This window comes from Aethalodelphis obliquidens, unplaced genomic scaffold (genome assembly GCF_003676395.1).
Source record: "Aethalodelphis obliquidens isolate GAN/ISIS:26980383/991018 unplaced genomic scaffold, ASM367639v1 scaffold12, whole genome shotgun sequence".
NCBI classification, from domain to species: Eukaryota; Metazoa; Chordata; class Mammalia; order Artiodactyla; family Delphinidae; genus Aethalodelphis; species Aethalodelphis obliquidens.
Window position 1 is genome coordinate 27050528 of NW_020837956.1, and position 19478 is coordinate 27070005.

At 35.0% G+C, this 19478-nt stretch overlaps 1 pseudogene; it reads right to left on the reverse strand.

Annotated features, from left to right (window-relative positions):
- The window catches only part of LOC113624193 (E3 ubiquitin-protein ligase Mdm2-like), a 77927-nt pseudogene extending 60977 nt beyond the window's left edge, over nt 1-16950 (reverse strand).
- Between the last annotated feature and the right edge of the window lie 2528 nt (nt 16951-19478).

The following is a 19478-nucleotide window of genomic DNA, read 5'->3' on the forward strand; positions in this document are numbered from 1 at the left end:
AAATGTTTACATACTCTAAGTTTATAAGGTACTCTTTTTGGTGTTCTTCTAGAAGATTGCTTGTTTTAGCTTTACAACTAAATTTAATTTTTGTATGTGGTTTAAGGTAGGAAAATAAAACAAATAGAAATGTTCTGTTTCCCCATACAGATATACATTTGAACCAGCAACATATATTCAAAGACCACCATTTCCCCACTCATTACAGTGTCAATTTTCTTGTAAATCACCTGCCTTTCTAGATGTGGATACTTATCTTGACTCTACCCTGTTGTTTTGTGCAGTTTGTCTGTCCTTGTGCCAATTTCAAAATTCCTTAGTTACCATAGCTTTATAATTGTTATTGATGTCCTGTGGTTTAAATCCTCTAGATTTGTTCTTATCCCTATAATATGCTTTGGCTGTTCTTAACCTGAATTTTTCCAAACAGTTTAACAATTTTCAAGAAAATAAAGCACTGTAATTTTAATTGAAATTAGATTGCATCTATAGATTAATATCAGGAGAACTGACATATTTAAATTGTTAAATTTTCTAGTTTATAAACTTTGCACTTATTTCTTTTATTTGTATCTGCTTTTGGGGTATTCCAAGATCTAGCATGATTTTGATGCTTTATGTTTTTTATTAATTTAAATTTTTTGTTGGAATATGAAAATATGATTGATTTTTATATTGATCTTCTACACAGTAATCTTTCTAAATTCAATTCTTAATTTTTATTATTTGTTTGTAGACTCTTGCACTTTCAGATACATAGTAATGAGATCTGAAGTAATGTCAGTTATATTTCTTTAATCATTATTAATTTTGTTTATTTTCCTTTTCCTTATCCTACCAGCTAGGACATCCAGTTCAATGCTGAATACAAGTGATGAAAATAGAATTTTTTGCATTATTCCCAAACTCAGAAATAATTTGTTCCATATTTCAACAGTACATGTCTTGTTTGCCTTAGGATTTTTTACATATTTTTCACCAAATTATTTTAAAGTTCCCTTTTATTCCTAGTTTGATAAGAGTTATTGCTACTGGGACTTCCCTGGTGATGCAGTGGTTAGGAATCCGCCTGCCAGTGCAGGGGATATGGGTTCGATCCCTGGTCCGGGATTTAATGGCCTATGTATGCTATATTCTTGTCTTGGCAATTGCAGAGGCTGAAGAAAAGAGGCACATTTGTGCAAGACCATTTCAGGCCTCTGTTTACATTATGTCCATTTACATACTATTTGCCACATGTCTACACACAATATCAGAGGAGCACAGAAATATATTCTTCCCAAATAGGTCAAAGGAAGATAGAGAATATATGCTGAACAGTAATTTAATATACCACACATACCATAAGACTGGTAAGCAGGATATCTTCAGGATCCCAGGGGTGAAAGGAAGAGCAGACATCTAGTCACTAGAGAGATTCATTGAATTAAAGGGTGAACAAATCCCACATTCAGTGATGTCACAGTTAGTGAGAGAGATTAATTGCTCTGTGAAGTTTAGGAATTAGTCATTAGTATTGGCAGTGCAGTAGGTATAATGGAATGAATGGAGTAATGCCAAATATGGATCAAATAGGCTATGTGACCTTAAGATCCAGTTATGAACCAATTTGTACCTAGTTCCTGTTCAGTTAAAAGCAATAATTATTGTCTAGTTTACATATCATATACAAAATCTATCTGTGGAGATAGACTATATATTTAGACTAAATATTTAATCATTATTTAAATAGTATATTCCTCTGATTCCAACTTTCAGCACGTACCATACCTGCATTTATTTTCTCTTCCTTTTAGCTGACAAAGAGGATTAGATTGCAAAGAGAATTTTTGTTAACCCCAGTAGATGTAGTGAAGTGTATAGTTGCAGTGATAAGAGAAAGGAAATAATGTTATAAATTAAAGTCTCACATAATTAGAAATAATTATTTAATGTGATGGTAGATAAAATTGAGTACGTTCTGGGCTGTGATTGGGGAAATGCCTCAAGCACTACTGTGCGTGTTCAACCTACATCTACCCTGGATATTTATACCAACTTTAATTATCACACTGGAGATTTGTTAAGTGATTTCAGATTATATTCTTTCTCTAAGGAAAAAATAAATAAATTTGTTAAACTCTATGAGGAAGACAAAACTATAGACCAATTTTCATGCAGAAGGCATAAAAGCCTAGTAGATCAATATGCAAAATGCATTTAAAAAACAATCCACTAAGCTTCTGAGTTAAAAGGGCAATTTGGGCATAGGCTTAAATCTCCACTTCTTGTTTTTTTTTTTTTTTTTTTTAATTAATTAATTTATTTATTTATGTGTTTGTTTGTTTGTTTTTGGCTGTGTTGGGTCTTCGTTTCTGCGCAAGGGCTTTCTCTAGTTGCGGCGAGCGGGGGCCACTTCTTCATTGCGGTGCGCGGGCCACTCACTGTCGTGGCCTCTCTTGCTGCGGAGCACAGGCTCAAGACGCGCAGGCTCAGCAGTTGTGGCTCACGGGCCCAGTTGCTCTGTGGCACGTGGGATCTTCCCAGACCAGGGCTCAAACCCGTGTCCCCTGCATTGGCAGGCAGATTCTCAACCACTGCACCACCAGGGAAGCCCCCTCCACTTCTTGTTTTAAACGCATAGTAATGCTATATAAAATGTATAAACACACAATACACATTAAAAACCATATTTGCATTTAATAAAAGAAAGAGAAAAATGGAAAGAAAGCACTTACTGGTGAGTGAGAGATGAGGCTGCTTTGCCCTAGGCGTTCTGATATCACCATTAGGGCCTGGAGATTAAATGCCAAAGGAATATCCACATCAGATCCATGTACCGTAGAAAGCTTGAACTCTGGATCCATGTTTACTTCTTGTAGTGAAGCTGTAGGTGAACCTCAGGGCCCCAAGCCATAGGGAATATCAGTTACATGCCCAGGAAAATATTCCTTGGTGCTGGAACTGTGAATAATTTTCCTAAGACACTACAGAATCTCTAGTAACTAAAGACGGTTTACAATCTGTTTCCGGGTAAGTGTTCCTCAGAAAGCTTTCAAAGCAGCAGTCAGAAAACTATTCCTAGGGTAGTCTTTTATAAGTAGGATATATTTGCAACAGATTCCCATGGAATAAGATTATATAGAACATATCTATTACTGGAATTAAAAAGAGAAAAACAATAATCAATAAAATGAAAGCCAAATAAATAAAATATGTGTGAATACAGTAAAGCAGTATTCTAAATAGTCCATGGGTTAAAACAAAGACCAAAGTAAAAATTGTTAGATGTTTGTATTGTTTTTGTATTTTAAAAATGTTTAACTTATTCAGATTCCAGCAAAGTGGAAATTAGAAGCAAACTCATAGCCTTAAATGCATTTTAGTATTGTATGAATATTTGAAAATGAATTAGCTAATCATTATACTTAAAAACTAAAAGAATTCAACAGAATAAATTTTAAGAAAGTAAAATAAATGCAATGAAACAAGTTAAAAAATACTGAAATAAGTAGGAATAGATATATAAATAAATGAAGTAGACTTGAAGGGTCCAGAAATAAATCCATACACATATCATCAAAAACTGACTTTTCAACAAGGGAATCATGATAATTAAATGGGGGAAAGAACAGTCTTTTCAACAAATAGTGCTGAGACAACTGGATATTCACATGCAAAAAAATGGGTTTGGACCCCTATCCTACACCATATACAACGATTACCTTAAAAAGAATCAAGGACCTAAATGTAAATATAAAACAATACATTTAGAAGAAAATGGGTGCAATTTTCATAACCTTAGGTTAGGCAAAGTTTCTTTAGCTATAACACTAAAATCATAATTATAATAAGAAAAAATAAATTGAGCTGCTTCAAAACTAAAAAATTTTGTGCTTCAAAGGATACAATCAAGAAAAAGACAACCAGGCTTCCCTAGTGGCGCAGTGGTTGAGAGTCCGCCTGCCGATGCAGGGGACACGGGTTCGTGCCCCGGTCTGGGAGGACCCCACATGCCGCAGAGCGGCTGGGCCCGTGACCCGTGGCCGCTGAGCCTGTGCGTCTGGAGCCTGTGCTCCGCAACGGGAGAGGCCATGACAGTAACAGGGCCGCGTACCGCAAAAAAAAGAAAAAAAGACAACCAACAAAATATGAAAAATAGATTTATAAACTATATATCTGTTAAGAGACTTGTATCTAGAATAAACAAAAAATTCTTTCAGCTCAAAAAATTTTTTTAAATGACTCAAAAAATCAGATAAAGCATTTGAACAGACATTTCTCCAAATAATATATACAAGTGGTTAATAAGCACATGAAAAGTTTCTCAACATCATTAGTCATAGGGAAATGCAAATCAAAACCACAGTAAGATAACATTTCACACTCACAAAGACAGCTACAATCAGAGACAGGCCAGTAACAAGTGTTGGCAAAGATATTGAGATATTAGAATCTTCAAACAATGTTAATGGGAAAGCAAACTGGTGTATTCACTTTGGTAAACAGTTTGTCAGTTCCTCAAAAAATTAAACAATTAAACAAAATTAAACCAGAAATTTCACTCTTGGGTGTATAGCCAAGAGAATTGAAAAGGTAAGTGCACACAGAAACTTGCACGTGAATGTTCATAGCAGCATAATTCATAATAGCTAAAGAGTGGAAACAGCTCAAATATGTATCAACTGACAATTGAAAGATAAAATGTGGCATATCCATAAAATGGAATGTTATTTCCCATAAAAAGCAGTGAAGCACTGATACATGCTATGACTTTGATGAACCTTGAAATATCATGCTAAATGAAAGAAGCAAGTCACAAAAGATCACATATTGTATGACTCTATTTATACAATATGTCCAGAATGGGCAAATCTATAAAGACCTAAAATAGATTAGTGCCTCAATACTATTGCTATGCTATATATCCTTGTAAAATCATTAGCCTTCAATGATAGAGGAAAAATCTTTCTTCTTAAAATTTTATAGTTTTAGTTCTTACATTTAGATATATTATTTGTTTTGAGTGGATAATTGTATGTGGCATGAGATAAGGAATTTAAGTTTTTGTGTGTGTGTTTGTTTGGTTTTGCATGTGGATATCCAATTATCCCAACACTGCTTACTGAAAAGATTATTCTTTCTCACTGAATTGTCTTGGCCTCTGTTAAAAATTGATTAACCGTAAATTTAACAGTTTATTTGTAGACTATCAATTCAACTCCATTAATCGATATGAAGATCGATATGGCCATCCGTATGCCAATACTACACTACTTAATTACTGTGGCTTTACAATATACTTGGTAATCAGGCAGCATAAGTCTCCCCAAATTTTTCTTTTTAAAGAGTTTTTGGCTACTCTGGGTCCTTTGCATTTCCATATAAAGCTTAAGATAAGCTTATCAATTACAGCAGAAAATCTTACTAAGATTTATATAGGGATTTCATAAAATCTATACATCAATTTGGAGAGAATTGCTATTTTCATATTAAGTTCTTCAATTCATGAACATGGAAAGTCTCTCCGTTTATTTAGATCTGTGACAATTTCTCTCAGCAATGTTTTATGGTTTGGTAGCCAAAGCTTATACTTCCTTTATTAAATTTATTCCTAAATACTTTATTTTTATGATGTTGTTAATGGAATTGTTTTCTTGGTTTAATTTTCAGATTGTAACTAGCATATTTTGAAACATAAGTAAAACTGAATGAATGAAAACAATGAATTTAATACAATTGATACAAAGATAAATATATAATTTTTTCACTTTATGAATTTATTTTGTTATTCTAAGGCCTATATGTATATAGGTCTTCATCAAATATAATTAGACCTATTGATTTGGAGGTGCACTACACATCAATACCCTTGCAATAATGTGTTTATTTATTTTGCTTTCTTTACTTCCATGTAACTTTTGTTTTAACCTTGAATGTTTTTCCTTCTTGTATCTATTCAAAATTATGAAAGTGTTCCATTAAAAAAAAAAAAGACGTATGGATAGTTTTGATTAGGTTACAGCTATATATCAATAGTTTTCTTATTTTACATGTCACTGTATCTATCGTTAACCCCACTAACAGAACATCGTATCCCTTTGATTACTAAATTCACTCAAATAGGGAGAATTCTAGCTATCCTAAGTGCTTCTCCATGTCTCAACATGAAAATTTTACTTTAGAACTATTACAGGAGAACAGTTCCTCTTCTGTTTGATAAAAACCTGCACATTTAATAGGTAGAGTAGTATTTGTAAATGGAACTACCAGATAAAATGTACTGAAGAAGAACTATTTTTAGAAGTTCCAGAAAATTCTCCAACATACAATCGAATTATAGCTGATCTGGAAGTCAGTAGACTTATACTATGTATAATTCAAGAAATAACCAAAGAATTAGCTATGGTCTCAGAATCCCTATAAGCAAAAACTCCAAGTCTTAGGCAGAATATTTGGAGTAGAGCCCATAAGAGTCCAATTTAATACTTGTAACTTGTTACCTAAGCTTTCCAATATTTTAAAACTAAAGCCAAGGAAAGTCTCCGGTCAGCAGTAACCAGAAAAAAAAAAATTGAGAAAGATACTAGAAAAAATATCTCTGTACCTTTGTACTAGTGCTTGTAATATGCTAAGCTAATAAAAAAAAAAAACTAATTTTTAAGGCTATAGATTTGTCATAGATATGCAAAGGAATTAACAAATAGTTATACCTTGCTTCTCAGTAATACCTAAACTAAACAATACACTTTGGATCAAGCTGTAGCCAAATTCTTTACTATAGTAGATTTATGTTCGGCTTTCTTTAAGACCCCTATGGATAAGCATATCCAAACAACTTAGTTGCTTTCACTTGAGAAAAAGTCAACAGTTTAACTGGAAAATTATGTTTCAAGTTATGATTTATGAAATTCTATCCTATTTCTTCAGAATCTTATATCAAACTCAAATTCTCTGCTCCAAAATACGGATGACTACTTCTTACGTTCCATTGATCTGGACAATTTAGCACTAACTCTATCTACTGACTGATAATGACCATAGAGCTGCTCACAAAGTAAGAAAAGCTCCGATGTTTTCAAACAACTGTTTATTATCTCAGTTGTCAACTGTCATTGGAGGGAGGACATTATCTAAAGGTATATCCCATATTATTCAAAATTAAGATGAGTCAACTATCTATTGTAAAAGTGGGTACCAAACATGTCTGAACCAGCAAAGCATCTTTTTTTTTTTTTTTTTTTTTACTAAATAAACATCTGAGAACCAATCCAATGGAACCCAGAAAGTAAAAATACCACCACTGATCTCAAAATAATAACTCTTCAACATCCGCCTATACTGACTCTCTCTGATTAAAAACCTTATCTTTTGTAAGTAAATGAAAAGCTAGGTGTTATTCTGGGCCTATTTACTTAACAACATGGCACACATTAAGGACCCATTACTCTTAGTGACCTATCCTTAGCTCTAGTAGCCAAGGTTTATCCTTCTTACTATAAGTTTCTTGAAAATACTGCTCTATTTTGCTATGCTATATATCCTTGTAAAATCATTAGCCTTCAATGATAGAGGAAAAATCTTCAGTGCCTCAAAGCAAAAGAGTGACATGTCTTATATAATTAAAAAAAAAAAAGAAAGAAAAGTTAGATGGCATCCTATTTTCAAGTGTTGAACCAGTCCTGAATACCTAGAATAAATTCTACCTGGTCATGGTGTGTAATTCTCTCTATACACTTTTGGATATGACTTGCTAATGTTTTGTTGAGAGTATTTGCATGTATATTCATGAGAGATATTGGTCTACAGTTTTCCTTTCTTGTAATGTCTTTATCTACTTTTAGTTTTAGGGTAATGCTGGCCTTATAGAATGAATTTTAATGTTCTCTCTGTTACTATATTCTTGAAAAGATTGTGGAGAACTGGTATCACATCTTCTTTAAGTGATTGTAGAATTCACCAGTGAAACTATATGGGCCTGGTGTTTTAATGGAGAAGAAGGTTATTTATATTTGATCCAATTCATTTAATAGGTATATGCCTATTTAGACTATCTATCTTTGCTTGTGTGAGTTTTGATAGTTTGCGTCATTCAAGGAATTGGCTCATTTCATCTAGGTTATTGAATTTGTAGGCATCGAGTTGTTCAAAGTATTCTGTTATTATCCTTTTAAAGTCCATGGTATGAGTATTGATGTCTCTTCTTTCATTTCTGATATTGGTAATTTATGTCTTTTCCATTTTTTTTCTTGCTTGGCCTGGCTAGAGTTTTATCATTATATAGAGTTTATATCATATATATCAAAACAACTTTTGATTTTGTTGAAAGTCAATCAATGTAATCTATAATATCAACAAGCTAAAGAAAAAAAATCACGTGATCATATCAATAGATGCAGGGGCTGGGGAGGTGGGAGGGGATGACAAAATCTGACATCCATTTATTTATGATAAAATCTTCTGGCAACTAGCAAAAGAGAAGAAAAAAAATGCTTAGGTATAAATCTAACAAAATATATACAGGATTATATGCTGCAATGCTATGATGAAATACATTAAATAAAATTTAAATAAATGGAGAGATATTCCATGTTCATGGATTCAAAGACTTAGTATTGTTAGAATGTCAATTCTTCCCAACCTGATCTATAGATTTAATGTAATCACAATCAAAATTCCAGCAAGCTATTCTGTAAGTATCAGTTAACTAAACTTAAAAGACCCAGAAGAGCCAATACGGTACTAAAAAGGGACAAAAAAGTTGCAAGACTCACACTACCAGATTTCAATACTTACTGTAAAGAAATAATAATCAAGAGAGTGTGATATTGGGGAAAGAATAGATACACAGATCAATGGAACACTATAGATAACTTAGAAATATACCTAAATAAATACAGTGACTGATCTTTGAAATAGAATCAAAAGAAATTCCATGAAGAAAGTATTGGCTTTTGAACAAATGGTGCTGGAATGATTAGATGTCCATATGGAAAGAACAATAAAACAAAACAAACAACCTCTCAGACATCATACCTTTTTCAGAATTTAATTAAAAATGGATCATAGACCTAAATGTAAAGTGCAAAACTATAAAATTTATAAGAGAAATGAGAAATGTACATAAATTTGGATTTAACAGTGATTTTAGATGTGACATCAAGAGCATAGTTCATTTTAAAAATTGATGTTTGACTTTATTTAAATTTTAAAAAAAAACTTATGTTTTACAAAATACACTGCTAAGAAAATGAAAGACAAGCCACAAACTGGGAGAAAATATTTCCAAAACACATTCTGATAAAGGACTTGTATCCAAAATACACAAAGAATTCTTAAAGCTACAAGAAAACAAACAACTCAGTTAACAATGAGTCAAACATCCATGCAGGGACTTCTCTGGTGGTCCAGTGGTTAAGAATCTGCCTTCCAATGCAGGGGACATGGGTTCAATCCCTGGTTGGGGAAATAAGATCCCACATGCAACTAAGCCCGCGCGCCATAAGTACTGAGCCCGTGTGCCACAAGTAAGACCTGATGCAGCCAAATAAATTAAATAAATAAATTAATTAAATACTTAAAAAAAAAATCCAGACAGATACTTTACCAAAAAAAGATATTTAAATAGCATATAAGTAAGTATATGAAAATATACCCAATATAATGTCTCATTATGGAGTTTAAATTGAAATAACAATGAGATCCCACTACATACTTATTAGAATGACTAAAGAACAAACACACACAGAAAACACCCGCACATAAGCAACAAAAAAACCCTGACGATAGAAATTGTTGGCAAGGGTGCAGCACAATAGTAACACTTATAGGTTCCTGGTGGGAATGTAAACAGAATAAGAAAGCCTCTTAGGAAGACAGTTTGGCAGATTCTTACAAAGGTAAACATAAGCTCAACATGTGATCCAAGAATCCTGGTATTTGGCATTTACCCGTATGAGTTGAAGACTTATGTCCTCACAAAAACCTGCATAAAAATGTTTATTGCCGTTTATTCATAAATTCCACCTGCTGCAAGCTGGAAGCAACCAAGGTGCTCTGCAACGAGCGATTGCAGAGGTGATTGCAGACATACCTCACCTGAGGTATGTCTAGTCAGTGAAATATTATCCTGTCATAAAAAAGAAATGAGCTATCGAGCCACGAAAAACATGGATGGATCTTAAATGCATATTGCTAAGTGAAGTCGTAAAAGGCTACGTATGACATTCTGGAAATAGCAAAACTATAATGCTGGTAGATGTCAGTGATTTTAAGACTTTAGGGTTTAGGAGAGAAGGTTGAATCGATGAAGCACAGGAGATTATTTTAGGGCAATGACACTATTCTGTGTGATACTATAACATTAATTATATGTTACTATGTATTTCACAACCTATAAAACTTTACAGTAGAAAGAATGAAACTTAATGCATGCAAATTGAAAAGAAAATATATTTATGCAGTCAGAGGATCCTAAAATGGAAAGTTGAATGTGACAAAATTATCTATCTATATTACACATTTATGAAAGAACCTCCCTGAAGAGGGTAGGGGGAATAAGCAGTGGCCTAAGTAACTTCAGATATGAATAGGTGAGTCTAAAGCCAAAAGGAACTGCAAATAAGCACTGCATTTTAGTTAAAAGTTGTTTCCCGTAGGGGTACCGGCTAATACTTCCAATACTGCTATACGTGTGTACTGGATCTGAACAATTAAGTAAATAGATGGCGAGGTAGAACCAAGGTTTCTCAGAGTTGGAATTGGAGATTACAAATAAACAAGGGATAGAGGCTACAATAATCCACATGGTAATGGATTAGAGTTGGAGACATCAGCATGAACTTAGTTTAGCAGATGGTTAACATACTGGAGTATTTATAGATCTGTGTATATACAAACATTAGTATATACAAGTATATGTTTCTGTTCTCTTAGCTAAGAGTATCTAGACTCAACTACACCCCAGTAGCCATAGCACAACAAGCGCTCAGATCTTGGTTTCTAATGCCATTCTCTAATACAAAGAATCAGGACTTCGTGGAAAAATGGCTGATTCTAAGACTGAGACAAGATAGACAGATGATAGATAGTAGATTAGATAGATAATAGATAATAGATAGATAGATAGACATAGAGGTATAGATGGTTGATAGATACAGATAGATACTCCTATCTTTGTCTACTATCTATCTATCCATCTATCTATCTATCATCTATCTATCTATCATCTATCTGTCTATCCATCTATCTATCTATCTATCTATCTATCATCTGTCTATCTGTCTATCACCCTACCACCTTCCAGTGCCAGAAAACAGCACAATGATAGGAGTGCACTAAAGGGACATAGGAGCCATCAGAAAGAGCTCTTAATGGCCAATCCTGGAAAATATGGGGTACTTAAAAAAGATAGTATTGGTTGATAATTCAAAGTATAAAATAAATATCCTCATGTTCATTCTGATATAAATAAGTAATTGAGTAAATAAAGAAATAGGGAGATGAGACACATCACTTACACTGAACAGTTCCAAATTATTTGTGTAGATGTTCTGCCCCTAAGGAGGTAGACTATAACTCCTCACTCTTCAAGAGTGGACTCAGCATAGTGACTCCCTTCCAAGGAGTACAGTATGGAAAGGAGGGACAAAGAGCAACTTTACAGTGGAGAAATCTGACAAACACTAGTTCAGCTAGGTGGTCAGGTTAGCATCACTGAACTTTGTTAAGGCGTATTAACAGTATGTGCTCCTGGTATAATGTGAAGAGAACGGCACTTTACCTCTGTGATCTTTCTCCTCAGATTGTATAAACTGAGGCTAATCGTGAGTAAAACATCACAGAAATCTCAATTGAAGAACATTCTACAAAATGCTGACCTGTGCTTTTCTAAACTGTCAAGGTCATCAAAAGCAAGGAAAGTTTGAGAAACAGTCATAGTCAAGAGGAGCTTAAGGAGATGATAATAAAATGTAATATGGCATCTAGGTAGGATTCTGGAACACAAAAATGAGGACTTTAGATAATAATAACATCAATACTCATTCTGTAAAAAATGTACGATACTAATTTAAGGTGTTCCAATAGGGGAAACTGGATGCAGGATATATGGACACTCTCTGCCCTATTTTCACAATTTTTCTGTAAATCATAAAGTGTTAATTTCTATGTAAAAAATCAGCAGCTTTCTGTGTAACTCCAATAGTCAATTAGAAGGTGAAATGCCATTGCTCAAGCATGGACAAAACATTATAACAACTAGAAATAAGCATTCCTAGAAAGATTTGGGTCCTAAATGAAGAAAACTACAAACACACACACACACACACACACACACACACACACACAGAAAAGGGGGTGGTGAATAAATAGGCAAGTATTTCACTTTTTTTTGAACAAGAACTATGAATATTACAAATGTGTTTTTTCCTGTTTTTGTTGTGGTTGTTACTCGACAGTTAAACTCTGAAGTTCCTCTGGGAGAATAAGCAGTTGAGGAATTCTGGGTCAACATGTTATATTTTACATACATGTTCAGTGTGTCTGTCATACAGACTAAAGGGAATGAGAGAGAAAGTTATAACCTAGCAAGATGTGAACAAAACTCTGGAGCCATATGCAGACTTAATGCTGAGGATAGTGTTATAGGTACTTCACAAAACTGTTACAGGTACTTCACAAAACTGGTGCTCAGCTTGTCTGAAGAGGATGAGAATCAGTAGTGGAAATAATCTCCAGAAACCTCAGGGAGGTATTGACAATGCCCTGGTCAGTTTCGAGACAGAATGCCTGCATAAACTTTAGTTGAAAACATATGTTTGTTTCTAAATGGCATAAAATCACTTCCCAGCCTTTCTTCACAGGAAAAGGATGTCATTTTATAAGAAATCAGTTTGTATAGGATCCAAACAGGGTTTTATAAACAGGTAATTTCAATGAAATTGATTTTATTTTTCCTTAAAATCACAGGCACAACAATCCCATCATCCGAAAACATCCTGTTTTTCAATGGTTAGACTCTGGTGTTTTAGGTTAGAGTTTCTTTCTCTGATATCGCATAGTCTTATATTTTAAAAGTTAAAATAGATTTTCTAGATTGATTGGAGGGGAACAAAAATTAAAATATAGCCTGAAACCAAACATTTAGACTCTTAAGCTATTCTTGTTTTCTTGGTTTTTTTCTTTAAAGGTGAATGGAATTGTCACTGCAGAACTGTGTTTTTTCTTTGTCTCTGGAATGAACTTTGGTTAATTCCACAAAGGCTATGGAGAGCTTTTAAAGAACAAGAGAACCACGTGCCTCCAGGGACTTGTCAGCACTTAGTATTGCTTGTTTTCTGTTCTCTTTGTTTTCAATAAGAAACAAACTTTAGAATTTAAACAAGAAATGCATACTTCATTCAGTATGAGCCTGTGTGGGAAACAAAAGAAGCTAGAGACTTCCATGGCTGGGGGGGTGGGGGGGTGGTGTTAACCAGTAGAGAACAATGCTGGGGTCATAAACCCCAGGACTGGATGATCCGGCTATTAAGAAGCTTGTATCCCTCAGGAGACCTTTACAGAGGTATTAGAAATGGAGGTAAACATGGAAAATTAGAACCCTGTTGATTTTCCTAGACCTTATGCATAGCCCTAAAAGACACACATGAAGTTAAACAGAAGACATGTTTTTTTAGCATCTTTGGTCAGTTCCAATCAGCAGAGGGTGAGTTGGCTTCAGTAAGGTTGCCCTGTATAGCGTGTTTATAATTTATAGCACACCTTCACATATTTGAGTTTATCTCTTTGTTCTAAATAAAATACCTCTCTTTTTCCTTGTGCTATACAAATCTTGAATTTAAACCCCTTGTCTTTATTTTTTAAGCTCCAATTTATACCTCAATCCCACCACCCATTCATCCAGTGAAACTGATATCTGAAATGTTAAGTCTACCGGCTTCTTTTCAAACTTTCTTACCTGACTTCTCCAGAAAATGTGATACCCCAACAAGGCTCTGTCATCTTAAAATGCCTCACTTAGCTTGTGAGTCATCAACCCCTCCTCTCTCTCCGGCCACTCCATTTCCATCTTATTTTCTATTTAGATCTCATTTTTACACCTTGAATTTTACATTCATAAGCTCTCATTCTTTTCCCTCGCTTTTTTATTTTCATCTGACTTCACGTATGTAACACTTAGACACCTATGTTCTGAATCTCTACCATGAAACCAGAATTCTCCCTGTGCTCCAGAATCTTATTTCCACAACTCATAAGCATCTGTCTGCTCTACAATGTCCTGTAGACCCTTCACAGTCACTGTGGTCAAAACCAACATCTTCATCTTTTCTCACAAATCTGCTGTTTTGATCTCTAAAGACATAATGTAATCATTCCACTAGAAATCATGAGGTCATCCCAGTCTCTTTCTTATACCACATTTCTCCAGCTAATTGGCCACTGAGTCCTCTTACTTTTACAATGTATACACCTCTCCAATCAGTTCTCCTTTTTCCCATTCCATCTGACAGTGCTCTGGTTCAAGTTCTTTTCTCTTAGAGTTTCCTGATCAATCGCCTCGCTTCCTCTCAGGTAGTTTTTCTAAAATGAAAATGTGTCATATGATTCTGATTCTTAATCATATGTATCTCCTTTGTGATTACAGGACAAAGTAGACTCTCTTTGTCTCGTGAACTCTTCACCTTTACAACCAGGTCCTTGGGTACCTTCAGCCTGGTCTCCACTGGACTCCAGATTTCACTTTCTGAATGTCCTCATGTACCCTAATGGTTTTTGAAGCTTCTGAGTGATGTATTTTAGAATATCATTCTCCTCAGCCTGGGAAAATGAATATTATTTCAAAGACCAATTTAAAACATCATTCAATTGGTTAAGTCTTATACAAATACCCAGTTCTCAATATTCCCCCTCCTGTGATGAATTTAATCATTCACTTCATGTGCTTTAAAAGCATTTTGTACAAACCGTTTTCACCCAGCAGTCCTCTCCCATGGTTCTGCTGTTGGAATTATATTTTCACACATCCCAGCTCTGTAACCAGCTCTGTGACCTTCCCCCAGTAATTGGAAAAAAAAATTGAGGTCAAAGACATTCACATTGTTGTTCATCTTTGTATTCCCAGCATCTAGCAGCTTTCTGGTAACTTACAGGCACTCAAATACACCTTAAGCGAGCATCAACTTAGGAACTCCACGTCTACTATCTAGAAGCTAACGATAAGGCTGGGTGTGATTCACAAGGAGACAAGGTGAATCACATCCAGCCTCATCACTAGCTTCTACATGGTGGAATTCTAGAAAACATGATATTTCACAGAGACCCAAAGGATATGACTCAGGCTCAGTGAATATCTCCCTATCTCAATGCAACCAGACACTTTTCCTCAGAGCTTGGAAAATTGGCTTTTCCTATTTTCCTCAAAAAAAAAAAAAAAAAAAAAAAAAAGTTTTGCCTTCCCACCAAGCCATCAGGTAAAAAGGATAATCTGTCTCCTTCGGCAATTCAGAATTTGAAATGGAACATATCCAAGTTTGAAAGCTATGTTTTACCTGAGTTTGAAGAAAATGACGTTAAGTGCTAGTACTATAATAATATGTTATATAAACTACATTTATGTTATAGTTTCTGCCTTTGTTATTTTATTCTTGTATTTTCTGTTTTACTTTCCCCCTTATTACCTAATTACCTTCTTATTATGAAGGAAATAGCCATAACAAGAGAACAAGCAAGCAATATTACTCAATGTAAAACAGAGACTAGAATGACTGAAATTGTAATAGTTAAATTATTAAGTGCTTATCCCGTACCAGACTCTGTTCTAAGAACTTACAAAGTATTTTCCCTGTATAACACTTTATAAATATATTAACCTATTTAATGTTTAGAATAATTCTAATGGATAAGTACTATTATTATTTCCAAGTTACAAATGAGCAACTGAGTCACAACAGAGATTAACAACAGGCCTGAGTTCAAAGAGCAAGATTCAGAGCTGGGATTCTAACCCAGGCAGTTTGTTTGGCTGTGCCTTTAACCACTATGCCATACTGCTCCCTTACTGGAAAAAAGGGACAGGGTATTGAGTTAAATATTAAAGTTAGAACCACTGGGTATCCATACACAGATGTATGATCACACAGGACATATCAAAGGTGAGGATATAAATAACTTAGAACTATTTAAAGACATTTCCCATTTATATAAATTACTTAGAAGAAACTGTAATTATCCTAGAAATAACCACTTATTAATATAGACAACTTAATCATAGTTGTTGACCCATGTGTTGTTTTTGAAAAGGACAGCAGGTTTAATTTATTAAAATTCACTGTGTAATGACCCAGAACCACATTCTAACAACAGGTGATTTAACCTGTGTAAAAATAAACCCATTGGTATTAATGAATCAAGGAATCTCAAGGCTCTGGTGTGAGGTGCAGCTCAGAACAAAAGGTCCTTTAACACTCATGCTTTATACACTGTGATTTTTCAGTCCAATTTTATCTGATATAAAGGATTTGTTAAAGGGCCAAATTAATCCTTTGTATATTTTGTGAATCATTAATTGCACCTTATTTTCTTTGTCTTGATGGGCAATTTTGGTTTGTTTTGCTTCTTACATTCACTTCTTTCTCCTGACAGATTCATCCTAATAAGACGCTTCTGTATTTACACAGTTTAAATACCACACTAAACTTCAATGCCCTTGATTTTGCTTCTCATACTTTGTCATCCTTACCAACTGCAGGCAGATAATTCTCTTTATGGATTAGCTGTAGCTCTACAAATGTGAGCTCACTTCAGCACGTTAAGATCCCTTTGCCTTACACCTCTTCTCCATTATTCTCCGTGGCTTTCTTTTCACCCTGAAATCTTATGTGTACCTGAAAACTGCACTTTCTGCTTTTTCACGGCCTTGGTGACATATAAGGGACCTTGGTAGCTTTCTCCAGGGTCCTGTCCACAGCCCATTTTCCCCTTCTATGATATGCTGGGTGACTGTATCCAGACCCATGGTCCAACACACACAAATATGCCTGCAGTTTATACTGATAGATGTTTAGACCCACCCTTTCTAAAAAAAAATAATTTATGACTTCATCTTCAATTTCCCATTGGTTCCTCCTACCCTTAGAAAACTCACACCTCAATGGGAAAGAAAAAAGAGAAAACTGTAATTGAGAGTAATATGAAAGCACAGAAGAGGGGCATCCAACGCTGTCTGGAGTGGTAGAAAGATTCCAGGAGGCTGATATATTGAGGATAGTAATAGGAGCCAGCCAAAGACAGCAGAAGACAAATGGTGCAAAACCACTAAAGTCAGCAGAGTGGAACTGCATAAAGCTTAGTCTGACAGCGGCAGAGTGCGTGAGAGGATAATGCAGAGAAATGTAGTTTAAGGGGTAAGCAGGGCCAGATCATAAAAGGCTTACCCTTGGAATGCTGTTGGATAAGTGCTTTAGAAATGTAACACTTAGTGTGGCATGGAGATTAGATTTTAAAGTAGCAAGATGGGAGTCAAGAAGACCAGCCATTAATTTATTGCAGTTGTTCTCATGGTAGAGATGGATTGAATTAGGATAATTTTCTGTTAGGTTGGAGATAAGTGAATAGATTCAAGAAATAGTTTAAAATTTTAAACTAAAATAGCTTTGCAATTGGATGCCAGTTATATGGAAAAGGAGATCTCAAGGATGACATAGAGGTATATGGCTTGAGTAACCAGATACATTCCCATACATGAACATAGGAGTTTTGGTTGGAGATAGAAATTGGTATTCCATTTGAAACATGCTAAATATGGGTTTCCTATGCAACATCCAGGTGGAGATTCCCAAATGATATTTAGTTATTTGGGTTGAGAGCTCAGAATGAATATATTGGCTCAAGATGATTTTGGATTTGGGGAAGAGGTGGCATAAAGAGCATGTATAAGATCATTGGTTGATCCTGAAAAGGGGTCCTCTGAGACTGGAAGCAAGAGGGCAAAGATGCAAAGGATATAAATGTATTTGTTGTTAATGGGTACACAAGAAATTGGTATAGGTGATATCTGACCTCCTAAGTTTCTTCATGATTTAGGAACTAATAGAATCTACTGGATGTAAAATGGATGGGACGAGATGGCAGCTTGAGGATTTAAACTTTGGAATGGTACTGAAAGCGATGGAAAACAAAATTGATTAAAGCGAAGTGAGAGTTGCTGAGTCGTACAGAGGGCTGCACTGAGTGTGGAGAGCAGGGATTCACTGTGGCACTTTGGGGTGATGCTAGTGTTGGGGCCCAGTTTGTGCCCACAGCCCTGAAATAAAGATGAATTTTACCAGCAGAAGCACAGCAACTACATAAACCTAAAGAACTGGTTGAGCCGCATAGCACAGGGAGATCAGCTCCTGCTTTGTGACCCCCTAGAGGGGTGGGATAGGGAGGGTGGGAGGGAGACGCAAGAGGGAGGAGATATGGGGATATATGTATATGTAAAGCTGATTCACTTTGTTATAAAGCAGAAACTAATGCACTATTGTAAAGCAATTATACTCCAGTAACAATGTTAAAAAAAACACAACTGGTTGATACTTTGCACTATGTGCTATCATTTAAGTGTCTAATACAATCCCATAAGCTAATACTACTATCATTTCCATTTCAGAGATGAAAAATAATGATGCTTAGAGAGAATAATTTGCTCAGGGAAACCCAGAAAATCTGTGGTGAAACCACATTATATGTGGACAAATAATTGGTTTGTTAATTTGGTGAGCTTGCTTTCCACATAAAGTGGCTTCCCTTCTGTGGGCAACACTTGCCACCAACCTCTAGACAGAGCCAATATCGATCTGAGGTGGTGACACTGACCTCGAGGCACTGGCAGGACAAGGTTGGATGTGATGACCTCTGAAGCACCCTATACATTTGAAATTCTGGCATTTAAACCCCTCCTTTAAACGCCAGTGAAAATGTTCTGGGTTTTTTTAAATTTCATTTTGTGAGATAAATTTTCAGAGGTGTCTGAAATCTTAAGTAACTTAATTGCCTTCTTCACTTATTGCTAAGATGAAATAATGAGGTTGTTTAGTGAGGTTGTGTGTGTGTGTGCACAGAGCCAGAGATTTGACTTTTGATCTTTATTGCATTTCTTAAACTAGCTGCGCTTGGCAATTCATTTACATCAATAATTGAAAAGCTATCAGTCTTGTCTTAAACTCCTTGCTATGCACACTAATGATATGCATGATTGGCTATTGCCATAAAAATGCACAATAATTTTTTTAAAGATAATTCAACTACAGAGAATGAGTCAGTATGAACTACAATGATAACATATAAGAGACAAACTCTCCAAAGCCACTTCAAAGCAGTTAGTACTCCTACTATGCGAAGCCCTTATTGCCTCCATTTGGACTTTTTTAGGCAGTGGTTTAGCACTTTCCTCTTTCAAAACTTGACTAAGGTACTGTGTTCTTAACCACCCTATTTTGCAGATGGCTCTAACCTGCTAA